The following is a 14,811-nucleotide window of genomic DNA, read 5'->3' as shown; positions in this document are numbered from 1 at the left end:
ACTCACTGATAATAATAATGCAGCATACATTGCAAAAAGCTGGAGAAAATTATTTTAAAGAGGTTTACCTCAAGTGAGTGATAAATTTTGGAGAAGATAGTTAGATTTTAACTTTGCCTAGCCATAATACAGTATATAAATATATTTTAAAAAGCTACTCTACTAATACATTCACATTTTAAGTTTTAATATATCCATTAAAATCAATTTGCTTTTTAATATGCAGATTAAATAAGTAAACAACCTCTCACCCTTGTGATTGAATTTGTCATGAATATTTATCTGGTTTTGCCCTTAGGAAAACATACACAGCTGGGCAGTGGTGGCATGTACCTTTAGTCCCAGCACTAGGGAGGCAGAGGTGTGTGGATCTAGTCCACAGAGTTGAGTTCCAGGACAGTCAGGGCTTTTACACAGAAAAGCCTTTTCTTGAAAAACAAAAACAAACAAACAAACAAAACAAAACAACAACAGCAACAAAAACAAAAAACCCACAACAACAACAAAAAAATGAAAGAAAGAAAATAAAGCAAAACAAAGAAAGCATACACTATTCTTGCATTCTCCCTTCTCTTCTGGAAAACTAGGCAGTGAGTTGTCTCTACCAAATATAAAACTGCTTGGTATGCTTATTCCCTGTCACCCTAACCCTGGCTCATTTGCCACTTTGTGTGCTCACTGCTTCAGAATTGATCTCCTGCAAGAGCATCTCAAATAATGCAGTCATGCTTGATTGCTAATGTCCTTCATTTTTTTTTTTCATCTCAACTCAGAATGTATGCATATACTGTCTTCCTACTTGTTTCATCCTCTTGACTTGAATTTTCATAAAGGAGACCTGAGAGAAGATAGACATTCAAATACAGAATAGTCTGTTTTGGAGGTGAGCCCATTAAACAAAAGAGAATAAAGCATGAGAAATAGACACGAATATGGAGGAAGATAAGAAAATATAAACCAATAGATGATTTATGAAAGGTTGTTAGCTTTAGTTGACTAATCAGAGCATACAAAGCTTACGTTTATGAATCTATTGGCTCACCTGGAGAGCTACAATGCAGATATTAACTTCCCTATGGTTGGCTTGATCATAAGCATTACTAACATCTACAACTATAGAAAGATAAGCAGAGATGAGAACCTATGCCACATATGGTACAGGGAAAGCAGGTAAGACTTTACAGATGGATACTTCATATGTGATAAGACCAAGTGTGCCAAAAACATCAGCACTCACTGCATCACAAAGCTATGCCTCATAGTCTCAAAACACTGGATAATTCTGTCACAATCTTTCTGAATAAACTCTGCTTAAAATTAGAAAAGTATAGCCTGTATGTTACAGTTAGACACTGCCTATGCTGCACTTTTACAATATCATGCAACCACCAAGACAATGCTCAAAATATCATGCAGTAGTTTTATTTTGAAGTTTGTAACTAGATTGGATCCTGGAAGAAAGAAATACATTATTATTTAGACTACACCAACTAAATCTATTATCAAGCAAATTATCTCTTACCAACATGTGTGAAGTCTCTTCTGACACTTTTTTCTAATGAGACAAGAATTTAGCTCACAAAAGAAACCAACAACATACCAAATAATAACCCCACCCAAGCTCAGTTTGAGGAACCTGCCAGCGTCAGTGGGACAGGAGCCACCTACAAAAGCCTGGCCTCAGTAAAAACAGGATTCTTGCATTCACCTCATAAAAGAATTTTAGTACAAGTCAGAATTAAGTGGAATTACAGTATTTTAGCATCACTTTAACCAAGAGAGCTAATAGTTTTAGGTCAAAATGATTGCCAGAGGAGTTAGGGAAGTATGTTTTTATTGCAAAGTTGATAATCTCGTTTCTGAGTCTCAGAAAGTTACAGGATTACATCTGACGAATCTGTAAGGATACACTCAAGATTTATATAATCGTAGGCCTCAATCATGCTTCCTTATTAGTTTAACATTTTATTTGAAAATATATGTATGTGTAAAGAAAAATGTCTTAATGTATACAATCTTACAATAATGTTGTGAACTCTGTTGGGGTACTTGACACTCACCTGATGAGAGACGTGAACCATTCTCTAGGAATGAATGAAGGAAGCAATGAAACTGAACAAGTATTGTTTGATGAGCCAAGAAGTTTAACTGAGATCATATGAAGAAGCATCAGTAATCAGAAAACTAAGGGGGCATGGGCAACTTACCAATGACTACACCAATGAAGAAAAAAAATATTTCTCTCTCTTCCGAAGTAATTTTAATTCTACATCTTTTTGAGGATGGTGACATTATAAGCACTCTGCATCAGCCATTAAGTACCTAGAAAGCTAAGAGAGGGTTGGGCCTGGTGAGCCACTCCATGGGTAACCACTAACTGCCTATGAATCGCAAGGGTCTCATAAACCCTTTCTGCAAGTAACTCTTAACTATATAAATTCTAGATGAAGGACTGGCCTCATGAGCCTCTTCCTTTAGCATGGGAAAGTTAATAGTTCTGATATGATCTTATAGAGATCTCCTTCCAGTAGTCACAGCTACTGGAAGTTCAAGAGGGCATCACCCATATCATGCACAGAGGACATCATTCTACAACATATTTCCTTATTTTTCCTCTGCCTTTCCATTCTGCTTAAAACCACTGAGGTTTTAGGCTTCCTCAAAGGAGCATGTTAGGATATTACTTATAGGAGTATGTGTAATGTAAAAACAGCTATTTTGCTGAAAATTCCCACCCAGTTGATTCCCACTTTCTGTTATCTTGTTATTTCAATTGCAGACTAGCACTTCCAAGATCACTGGCAGCTGGGAGAGAGGAGGCAGGAATCCCAGGTGAGGGCCCTGTAATCCTTTCCCTTCTCCTCTATAGGGAGGGTTAGTAGCTCCATCTCCACATAACAAACCTTGTTAACACAGACTTGTTCTGCTTATTTCATTAGGAAGATTACCACACTAATAATTCTATAGGTCACTATAACAGCACATGCTTTATGATGCCAATAATCATGGTGTATCAAGAGAAACCGATTTACCCCAACAAAGCCATCACCTCTATATACCAAATTTACTTACTAGGAAACATTCATTGCAGAAATGATTACATAAATTCAGATGCTATATTACAGGAGGTTGAGCCCTTAATCCAAAGCAATTAGACTCCATGGGAAAAAAGAAGGCACAAACAAATGAGAAATGTGGCTGTTTAAGGGAAAGACAGACTGAAGTTATGATACCACAAGCTAAGTACTGTCTGAGGTGACCAGCAGCTAGAAAAGTCTGGAAAGTGCCATCTGTAAGTGTTCAGGGAATGCACGGAAGCCAACATCTTGATTTCAGACAACTTGTCTCTAGAGATCAAATGGGACATTTTTTTGTTTTAACTCACTTAGTTTGTGATAGTTTTTATGCAGTTCTGTGAAAATAACTCAGATATTTACAAGTGTATCTTAAAATCAGTAGTCTTCATTAAATTATAAGTAGTCCACGGAATAGGAGAGGACTGAATTGGGTTGATGACACCAACACCAAGTTGTGTGTTTTACCTTTTAACCGCACAACAAAAAGAAATGAACCATTTTATTAATAAATAAACAAACAAAAACACACAGCAATTTAATGGCCAAGGCAGAGATAGTTCCTGTGGCAGGTGCATTATGATACTGAGTCTAACATGTTTTCTATTCTGTTAGAGAAGCCCTCTTTACCTGAGCATCATTGGCCAGCATGATCTGAATACAATTAAAAATGTCTTCCTCCTTGACCAGGATGGTGAAGGTTGACCTAAACACCCAGTTTGTAATTGTCACAGAATAGAATGTACCTTTCCTTCCTCGATGCTAGAATTCAAAGTCTAAGAATATTTAATGCAAGAGTTACCATGGTGCTGATGTAATTTAATTACTGCTCTTTTGTGAATAATTTATAAAAGAAATTGTTAAAAGATCAAACAGTACATTCAACACATTATAGCTATAGAAATGATAAGTAGCTTTTTAACTGAAAAGGTTCTGTTCCTGTAGGGAGTTGATTACCTTTTACAAGTTAAAATTTAATTATGGTATTGGGTACATAAGTGTTTCTTTAATATATTACTATGTTACAGATGTTAAATATGTCAGAAATATTTTACCTTTAACTTATATCTCTGACCAGTCACTTTGCAAAACTGAGCTACAATTTCAACAACATATTTCATTGCCTATTTTAAAATAGAAAAACCCATGTATGTATAATGTTAAAGGGAATCTGTGTGAAGAGTATGAGAATATACACTGTTCTTGGTAGGTCTAGTGTGAAAAACAAAAACTTGGGGAAGTCACAAATTATACACTATCCACTGGGATGTTTCAACATCTTTCAAAGTAAAAGCCACCTTGTAAGAGGGACTTTGTACTCCCAATATCCAACCTTGGAGGACAACGATGTAGCCTAAATTTGTCAAGATAGTGTATTGAGAGTATTATGTTCTGAAGGTTCAATAAAGTCCAAATCAGTGATTAAATGAGCAAACTGTGCTGACTGCTTTTCATAGTTCTGAAAAGAGCATTTGCACCTGTTGTCCAAACCAAATAATTTGACTTCATTATTCTTAAATGAATTTCAATTAAAATGATGTCATATCCAGATATGTCTTGACAATATATGTGGACACCATGAGAAGCTAGTTACAGCTGAACAAGATACAAAGGAATGCCCTATACTGTAGTATGACTTAGGAAGAAAATCCTGCATCCTACTAGTATTTTTTTTTCTTGGCTATTCTTAGCTGCCAAGTTCCAGGAGAGATTGACTTTTGCTTATAATATAGGACAGAAGGACTTGAGAATACATTTCCAATTTTTCATTCACAGTACACCAATTTATCATGAGACAGTGGCCCTGGATCTTGCTTTATTTCCTTGCCCACTCTCTGTAAAATAATTTCATTGCATAGGTGACATAATGCTAAGCTGTGAATGTCTTACAGATTTAAAAGCACCTGGAAGAATCATAAAAACAGCTGATAAACATGTTTAAATATATAAGAAACCTCTAGAAAGTCACTTGTGGAATTAGTAAGGTCATTAGTTGAAAATCTCTGCTCAAGAGTAGGCTACATCATAACTAGTTATTATCCTAGCATGCTCCTGTGGCCTTGACACACTATTAGTCCATTGCCATTGGAGTAGACTCCATTCCTGAACTACATGGTAGATGGCTGTTTCTGAAAATACAGTACCCTACAGTTGCAAGACAGAGATATGTGGTTCAGTGCTTAGCCCCTCCAAGACTTGGAAATAACATGGAAAATGGAATGAGTCAGAGAAAGAGATGGAACACAGTGTAGGTATTTTTCCAAGTAGTCCATGACAATTGTCAGTTCTCAGCCAGCCAAAAACACAGTAAACCCTCATGAGAGAATGGAGAGAGGGAGAAGGTTCTTATGAATCAAAGGGCTGCACATTTCTTCCCCAGGGTGACTTACCTTGGGAGGCTGGGCGAAAATAAGACCCTGCCCAGGACCATTACCACTGAGCAGGAGAAGGAGACCCATATGTCTGCCTGGGGCAGTCTGTCCCAGTAGGCAAGGAGAAAACGAGGGCCTGCCCAGGTGCCAGGCTGTCAGGCACTATTATGGTAAGCAAATATACTGTGAGATATGAAAAGAGAGAGAGACAGCCTGGTTTGTGTACTGTGGAGAGAGGCAGATCTGAGAGCTGAAGGCCATGAGGAACAGGCTGAGGTGGTAGATTGCTTGCCACCCAAAGCCATGGTGTTGTCTGTGCCTGGGCTATTGCCAAGGCCCATGTCTGCAATTGTGGCCCTGTTGCAGACCCAGTCTGTATTGATGTTCATGCCTCCTATATTCACCAAAGGTCAAGAGCACAGGACTCTACAAAGTTGGGCCTGGCGCCTCACTGGCTGAAACACTAGGGAAAATGCTGCGGGATGTTCTCTATGCTGTGAATGTGTTGTTCTGATTGGTTAATAAATAAAGTGCTGATTGGCCGGTAGACAGGCAGGAAGTATAGGCAGGACAAAGAGAGGAGAATTCCGGGAACAGGAAGGCTGAGTCAGGAGATGCTGCCAGCTGCCACCATGAGTACCAACATGTAAGATACTGGTAAGCCATGAGCCATGTGGCAAGGTATAGATTAATAGATATGAGTTAATTTAGGATATAAGAACTAGATAGCAAGAAGCCTGAGCCATTAGGCCAAACAGTTTAAATAATATAGAGTCTGTGTGTTTATTTTATAAGTGGGCTATGCAACTGCTGGGGCTTGGCTGGAGCTGGAGAGAAACTCTAGCTACAAATGGCACCCAACATGAGGCAAGAGTTTCTACCTAAAACCTGAAAAAAAAAAGATTCTAAAACAGAGCTTAAAAACAGCTTCCTATTTGTCTCTCTCAAGTTAGTGGCAGGCTGTGGGTTTGAGCTTCTATGGCAGGTTCCTGGGTGCGCGTTGGGAATGAGGCTTCAGCAAGTAGCACATTATGCTGCATGGTGGATTTAGCCTTTGCTAGTACAAAAAACAAAAGAACAACAACAACAACACAAAACAACAACAAAAAAGGTTTCTGGGCTACACACTGCTTTGATAGAACCATAGACCCACTGTTTCTGAGAGTTGGTTCCCAGAGATGGCCGTAAGCATACCACCACCATGTTGAAAAACTAAGGTGGGTGGAGCCAACTGCCACGTGGGCCACTACAATCTTACAAATGCTACAGTTTAAAACAATAGGTTCACAATAAGACAGATTCAGTTAAATAGTTTACAATGTGTATAAAAATGTACATAAGCTTAAATGAGAACATATATATAGTTATATATAAATAGACAGTTTTAAAAAATAAAGTCTTTTAAGAGACAACAAAAGTAATATAAAAGGTAAGCCACATAAAGATGGATATCACAGAGAGAGTCTGGATTATGTTGTTTTTGATATTCTTAACTACAAAAAGACATTTGATTGTTAAAGCTGTTGAGTTAAGCCAATATGTATATTTTAAAGGTATCTTGATTTCAAAATTTGGATCTGAGGATATGTTGCTTTAGAAAGGAGGTTCTGCTTTTGTTCCCACAGAAAGCAAGAGACTATGGATTTGTTCCAGATTAAGATACATAAGGTTTGACCAGCCAAGACCCCCCAACATCCAGAACGGTTTCAAGGCAACTGGCTCAAACAATACACCCTCAGGAACTACTCCATAATCCTAAAATTTTCTTTGTGTCCCCATAAGATACAGTGCTCACTTCCAGCAAGAAGTAGTAAGAGAAGCTATGCCCAAATTCCCAAATATACCAACCTGGCTTTGGAGATGAAATTGGCTCACTCCTCTAAACCCAGACATATTACTAAAAAAAAGGTTAAGAGATTCTTGTGTCCCATATCAAAAGAGCCCTCTGGTGTGGGACAGAGAAAAACCAATATTTTTGTTTAAAACATATTGATTATGAATACAATATCTTTCTAAAGAAAAAAGGGGATATGACATAGATATGATAGGATGGAAGGGTAGATTATTGAACCTACTTTTAAAGAACAACTTGCTTAAAAATGTTTTACATTGCTATGGATTTTAGTTTATTGATACAAATTTAAAGTTAATTTGGTTATACTGCATGTGTAGTTTTACTCTTGTTTAAAGTATTATGATTAGACAACTCATTTAAATTGTAATGGAATAATTAGTCTTCTATGATAGTCAAGCTTATATCCATGTTAAATTTTCTAGGTATACATAGATATAATTCAATTAGATAGGTAATCTTCAAACACTTCAAAGACCTACAGAATATGGCATTTAAATTTTTTTTTTTTTTTTGGCTTTCTAGACAATGAGACATATCTGCTCCAAGCAGCACCGATTTACTTCAGAGAGGAGGATGGGCATCAACGACACTATATAGAGTTTATCTTCTTCTTGGCAAAAGTAGCCACTTGCCTGGACTGCTTGATTGACTGGACTTGCAGGACCCATTGGAAGGTGACCACTAAACTTTGCTTGGCAAAATAGTCTTTCAGGTTTCTGCTTCACAGAGGAAATTTTCAGACATTCTACAGGTTACAGAGAAAAGTGACTGAGAGACTCTAGGCCTGTGGGCTAAAAACAGATGCTCCAACTTTACAAAAAAAAAATTAGGTAACTGTTCAGGCTTCCAGCTGTCTCTGTCTACTTTCACAAGACTCCCAAAAGCTGCTTGCATCCTTCTCCCATTTCTCAGGTAATATTAAATCCTTCTGGCGTCTTTGATGTAGTTAAAGACTAGATTGTTATAATTTCCTCAGTTCTGATAAAAGATAAGTTAGATATAAAACCTTACACTCACATATATAGGATAGATAGGCTATCTTCTTTAATTTTGCCAAATACAAATAGACTAGAGATTATAAATAGATTAGATACTGTAACTGTAGTTCCTGATTGATAACTGTTTTTGTTATATGTAATTTTACTGTGTAAAAATTATAACCTTCCTTAAAAAAAAAAAAAAGAAATGCTGTGGGATGTTCTCTATGCTGTGAATGTGTTGTTCTGATTGGTTAAAAAATAAAGTGCTGATTGGCCAGTAGCCAGGCAGAAAATATAGGTGGGACAAAAAGAGAAGATAATTCTGGGAACAGAAAGGCTGAGTCAGGAGATGCTGCCAGCTGCCACCATGAGTACCAACACGTAAGCCATGAGCCATGTGGAAAGGTATAGATTAATAGATATGGGTTAATTTAAGATATAAGAACTAGAAAACAAGAAGGCTAAACCATTAGGCCAAACTTTAAATAAGATAAGAGTCTGTATGTTTATAAGTGGGCTATGGGACAGCTGGGGCTTGGCTGGAGCTGGAGAGAAACTCTCTAGCTACAGGAGAACTGGCCCTGCCCTCACCAGCTGCAGCACTCTGCAGCACAAATCACCCAATGCAACACAATAGAGCTGAACCTATTCACAGGGTCTTGGACAAGATGGTCTTGAGGGTGTGAGATTGGGAAAGTTGATCTCACCACCCTGGTCTGCCATGTGGTTTTAATGGGTGAGGGAGAGATGCTCCACCCTCCATGCCCCTTGCCACCTGCAGCAAGAGGGGTAGAACTGACCCAGCCCCTTACCAGCTTTGGCACTTAGGAAAAAGGGCCCTGCACCTCTCCTGGAGTACTGTAAACTTGACCTTGGCACAGGTGAGCCAACCCCAAGGACATGAGCATGGGAGAGCTGGCCCTACTACTTGTCTGTCATGCAGTGGCATTGGTGAGGGAGAGATACTTACCTCCCTTCCCCCTCACTCATCATCATCAACAACAGTTGAGAGAGATGACCCCTGGGTCATGAGAGTGGAAGAGATGGACCTGCCCTCACCAGCTGCAGCACTCAGGAGCATAGGCTCTGCAGCTCTCCTGGGTGGTATAGTAGAACTGGCCTTGGTGGTGTTAGTGTGAGTGAGCCAGTCCTGGATGCATGGAAGCAAGAGAACTTGCCCTGCCACTTACTTGCTCCTTGCTGCATAAGGTGAACTAGCTGGGACAGGGCTGAATAGCTCACCCTGATGGTGATGGTGGGGACAGCTGGCAGGCTGACCAACCCTGCAACCACCCAAGCCTATTACCAGGGATGAGTTGATCCACCCTCAAATCTACCCCATCTATGATCTGCTGTAGTATGTGAAGGGGCTGGTCCTGTAGATCCAACATTGTAGGATCTCCATGACATAGGGCAACAACAGGATATCTAAGAGGAGTCTCAGTGAGGGACCAATAATAGTTTAGCAAAAGGCAGAGGCTTTGCACTAGACCAATGACTCTTTGCAATGAACACATACAAGCAAAGATTTCTGTGGACTAAAGGGTATACTGTGTGACTCACTGTGTCACATGACAGTTTCTTCAATGAGATTTTTCTTTTCTTTTCTCTCTCTTTTTTCTTTTCTCTCAATTTTATTTTATTTTAATCTTTTGGGGGGAGGTTGAAAGGGCAGAACAAGTATGCAAAAGGATGGGGAGATGAATTGGGATTGAAACACATGATGTAAAAGCCACAAAGAATTTAAAAAAAAAGTTAAGAAAGTAAAGAATTAAAAGGCTAATGTGACTCTTGAAACTTACATTACTCTTACCATCTCTTCACAAGATCATCATGAGTCCTTCTCACCAAATTTCCAGTTGCTACTACTATTTAAGAAGTAAACAAGTGACAGAGGTGTGACCTCTTAGTGGTATTGCACTTGAAACTCTAATAAACGCACTGGCTCATCAAGCAGTACTGTGGAAGAATCATTCTTTGGTTTGTCAGATCCTTTGATATACACAACAGAAACCTGTCCTTGATTTCTCTATGTCACTTAAGGTTTTAGTTTCACATTACTAATATATATATATATATATATATATATATATATATATATATATATATATACATATATATATTTAAAGGCTAATACATTTTAAAATAGTTTGCACAGGGACATAACATTTGTTGGAATTATTAAGTTATTGGGAATATGATCCAAAGATCCAAAATTTAAAATACCCATGTAATTGGACAAAGTAATTCTCTTAAGCAAAGTAATTGTTGCAATGGCATAATTATAATTCAAGGGAAGCAGAATTTTACATAATATTTTGTTCTTTTAAAACCTTGAAAACCAAGGAAATGGCACATTAGCAAATATCTCAATAATCTCCATATCTTCGTAAAGTTGCTGCTTCTGTTGCTCAGTGAAAAGCTAATTAAGTAAAAGCCTCTTGTGGACTAAGAAGCTGTAGGCAGGGAAGGTGAAAGAGAGGTAACATGTGTGGAACCTTCTGGGAAGGACATCCACACACTCAACCCCTGACATCTACCACTGCAGATTGCAGGGGAACCGACCCACAGATGGACTCTTCCATCCCCAGTTTTCCCTTTTCCATCCTATAAAATCTAAGATCTCCATACCACATGGACACACTCTCACTTTCATGCAGGGACTGAAGCCTGCAGTTAAGAAACAATTCTGCCTTGGGAAATGTCTGTTCTCTTCCCTTTATTTCCATGTTAGCTCCACTAATCCTTATCAAATGCTCAGAATTTGAAGATGCTGTTTTATTAAATGAAACTATCCATTGTACAAGATTAATAACATCTTTAAAAAAGATTTATTTATTTATTATGTATACAGTGTTCTGCCTACACATATATTTGCAGGTCAGAAGAGGGCACCAGATCTCATTATGGATGGTTGTGAGCCACCATGTGGTTGCTGGGAATTGAACTTAGGACCTCTGGAAGAGCAGACAGTGCTCTTAACCGCAGAGCCATCTCTCCAGCCTGATTAATGACATTTTTAAAGTATTTATTTTATTTAATTTTTGGATTATAATATAATAAAAATCAACCCACTCTTCCTTTTTCTCCCTCTAAACCTTCCTATGTATTCCTACTTTATCTTTTTCAAATGCATGGCTTATTTTTCATTAATTGTTGTTTTGAAATCAGTAACTTTAAAAAGTTACTGAAAATTTCTACTTTCCAGCATTTTCCATTCAGTTACCAATACTTCCTTTAAAGGAAGCTCTTTATTTCTCATTTGTAACTACTAAGGTTTTACATGTTGAAGTGTGAACCTAATTAGTCTTATCAACAAAAACCAGGAGTCAAAAATCAGGGTAATAATCTGAAAGACCAGAGAAGCAGAGACCAAAGGGCTGATATCCTGTTTCTACCCCACCTTAATACTTCTTGTCTCTGCCTCTGAGTACTGGAATTAAAGGTGTTAGCCTCCCAAGTGCTGAGATTAAAGGCATGAACCACCACTGCCCAGCTCTTATAGTTAAATAGTGGCTAGCTCTGCCCTCTGATCTCCAGGCAAGCTTTATTTGTCAGAACACAGACAAAATATCAAACAACAAGATGTTAACACATAAACTGAAAACAGTACTTTCTTTTTCTTTCTTTCTTTTTTTAATTAAAACTGGACATTAGCTTAGGCTTTCCACTGACTATCTCTTATGTTTAAATTCAGCCCATTTCTGTTAATCTATATGCTGCCATGTGTTCCGTGCCTTTACCTGTGTGCCATTACATGCCGCTCCCTGGATAGTGGGCTGGTGTCTACTGACTCAGCCTTCCACTTCTTAGAATTCTCCTTGTCTGTTTATTCCACCTATACTTCCTGCCTGACTAGTGGCCAATCAGCTTTTTATTTTTCAACCAATCAGAGCAACACATTCACAGCATACAGAACATCCCACAGCACCTCCCCTTTTCTGTCTAATCAAAAAAGAAGGTTTTTTAACTTTAACATAGTAAAATTACATATAGTAGAAGAGTTATCAAGCAATAATTACAGTTACAATATCTAGTCTATTTGTATTTGTCAAAATTAAAGCAAGTATTCTATCTGTCCTATATTTGTGAGTCTAAAGTTTAATATCTAATTTATCTCTTATCATAACCAGGGGAATCATAATTATAACTATCTAGTCTTCACCTACATCCCAGATTCTTAACTTAGAATATGCAACAGCCCCAATAGAGTCTCTGAGTGATTCTCATACTTCCCTCTGGAACTTCACAAGCCAGGCCTTCATCATCATCTGCATTTCACTCAACACTCATATTGTCCAAGCTTCCACAGAACAGTTCACAAAGCTTCAACACTCAATAGCTTTTCTAGTCCAAAGTTGCAAAGTCTTTCCATAATCCTCCCTGAAATAACATGGTCATGTCTGTCAAAATGACACCCTACTGCCCTGGTGCCAACTTCTAGCTTAGTTAGGGTTACTACTGCTGTGATGAAACACTATGACCAAAAACAACTTGGGGAGGAAGGGGCCTATTTAGCTGACACTTCTGCACTGTAGTTCATCATCAAAGGAAAACAGGACTGGAACTCAAACAGAGTAGGAACATGGAAGCAGGAACTCATACAGAGGCCATGGAGGGGTGTTGCTTACTGGCTTGCTCCCCATGGCTTGCTCATCCTGCTTTCTTATAAAACCCAGGACCACCAGGCCAGAAGTGTACCTACCCACAATGGACTGGGCCCTTCCCCACCTACTAGCTTGGCTACTTACAGCCTAATCTTCTGGAGCCATTTTTCTAATTGAGGTTCCCTCTTCTCAGATGACTCCAGCTTTTATCAATTTGAGATAAAACTAGGCAGCAAATTCCCCAAATCACTTTTGGTCATGGTGTCCCATCACAATAGTCACCCTAACAAGTCAGGTCCCATATTCAGTTACATGCCCCCCACAGAATTCATACTTCACAAAGATGCATTCTCTAATACTATAGGATAACTGAGCTTCACAAAAATAAGTTAAATATTTCAAATTAACCAGTATGCATTTGGAATGTTTTCAACTTAGGGAAATAATGTCTGAGATGACACTCAACCACCCTGATTATTATACACTGTACATATGTATTAAAATATTACACTGTAGCCCATAAATTTGTACAATTCTTAGTTTTCAATATATTTTAAATATTTTCTTTTTTTCACTGTTCTTTCTTTTTTTTTCATTTTTCTTTATTAAGAAATTTTCTACTCACTCAACATACCACCCACAGATCCCACCTCCTTCCTCCTACCTCCTCCCACCCCCAGCCCTCTCTCCCAAGCCACACCACATCCCTACATCTTCCAGATCAAGGTCTCCCATGGGGAGTCAGCAGAGCCTGGCACACTGAGCCTAGGCAGGTCCTAGCCCCTTCCCACTGCACCAAGGCTGTGCATGGCGTCACACCACAGGCACCGGATTTCCAAAAGCCTGCCCATGCACCAGGGAAAGATCCCGATCCCCCTGCCTGTGTGCCCCCAAAACAGTTCGAGCCAAACAACCGTCATCCATATCCAGAAAACCTAGTCCAGTCCCATGGGGGCCCCACAGCCACTAGTCTACAGTTCACGGGCTTCCTCTAGTGTGGCCGGTCATCTCTGCAGGTCTTCCCATCATGATCTCTTCATCCCCTGCCTGCAGAATCCCTCCTCTCTCTCATCAATTGGATTCCCGGAGCTCAGCCTGGTGCCTGGCCATGGATCTCTGTATTTGCCTCCATCAGTCCCTGGTCAAAGGCTCTATGATGACAGTAAGGGTATTCGCCAGACCAGTCCACCAGAGTAGACCAGACCAGGCACCTTCTGGACCACTACTAGCAGTTCAAGGTGGGGTCATCCTTGTGGATTCCTGAGAGCCCTAGCACCCTGCCTCTTCCTATTCCCATGATGTCCTCATCTATCATGGTATCACCCTCCCTGCCCTCCCACTCTGTCCCTATTCCAGCTTGACCTTCCCATTTCCCTATGTTCTTATCCCCGACTCCTCACCCTCCACCCCCACCTCCCTTACCCAGTCTGCTCATGTAGATCTCATCCACTTCTCCTTCCTGGGTCATCCATGTGTCCCTCCAAGGGTCTTTCCCTGTTAGCTAGTCTCTCTGGAGCTGTGGGTTGCAGTCTGGCCATCCCTTTCCTCACATCTAGTATCCACTTATGAGTGAGTACATACTATGGAAAACAGCACTTTAAATGTTGATGCTTTACCAAAGCAAGTAACTTTATCCTTGAAAATACCTTTTAGAATTGCTAAAAGAGCATTGGTGTATTTAATCTAAAAATTGTTGATATATTTAGAAACTACCCCCTCCTTATAATAAACACAGACAGATAGATACCCAGAATGGGAATTGGAACTAATTTGTTTTCACATTATTTCAGCAATGATTTCTTCAGTCATTAATGTTCTCCCTGTACTGAAATGTGCATAAAAATAAATACTTACCACAGTCCCTCTAAACTGTATACAGCCAAGCAAGGAAACATACCTGGAAAACTAATGTGTAATAAGGCC

The sequence above is a fragment of the Peromyscus leucopus genome, chromosome 5 (genome assembly GCF_004664715.2).
Source record: "Peromyscus leucopus breed LL Stock chromosome 5, UCI_PerLeu_2.1, whole genome shotgun sequence".
NCBI lineage: Eukaryota > Metazoa > Chordata > Mammalia > Rodentia > Cricetidae > Peromyscus > Peromyscus leucopus.
The sequence above is the reverse complement of the archived record's forward strand: the minus strand, read 5'-3'. Positions refer to the sequence as shown.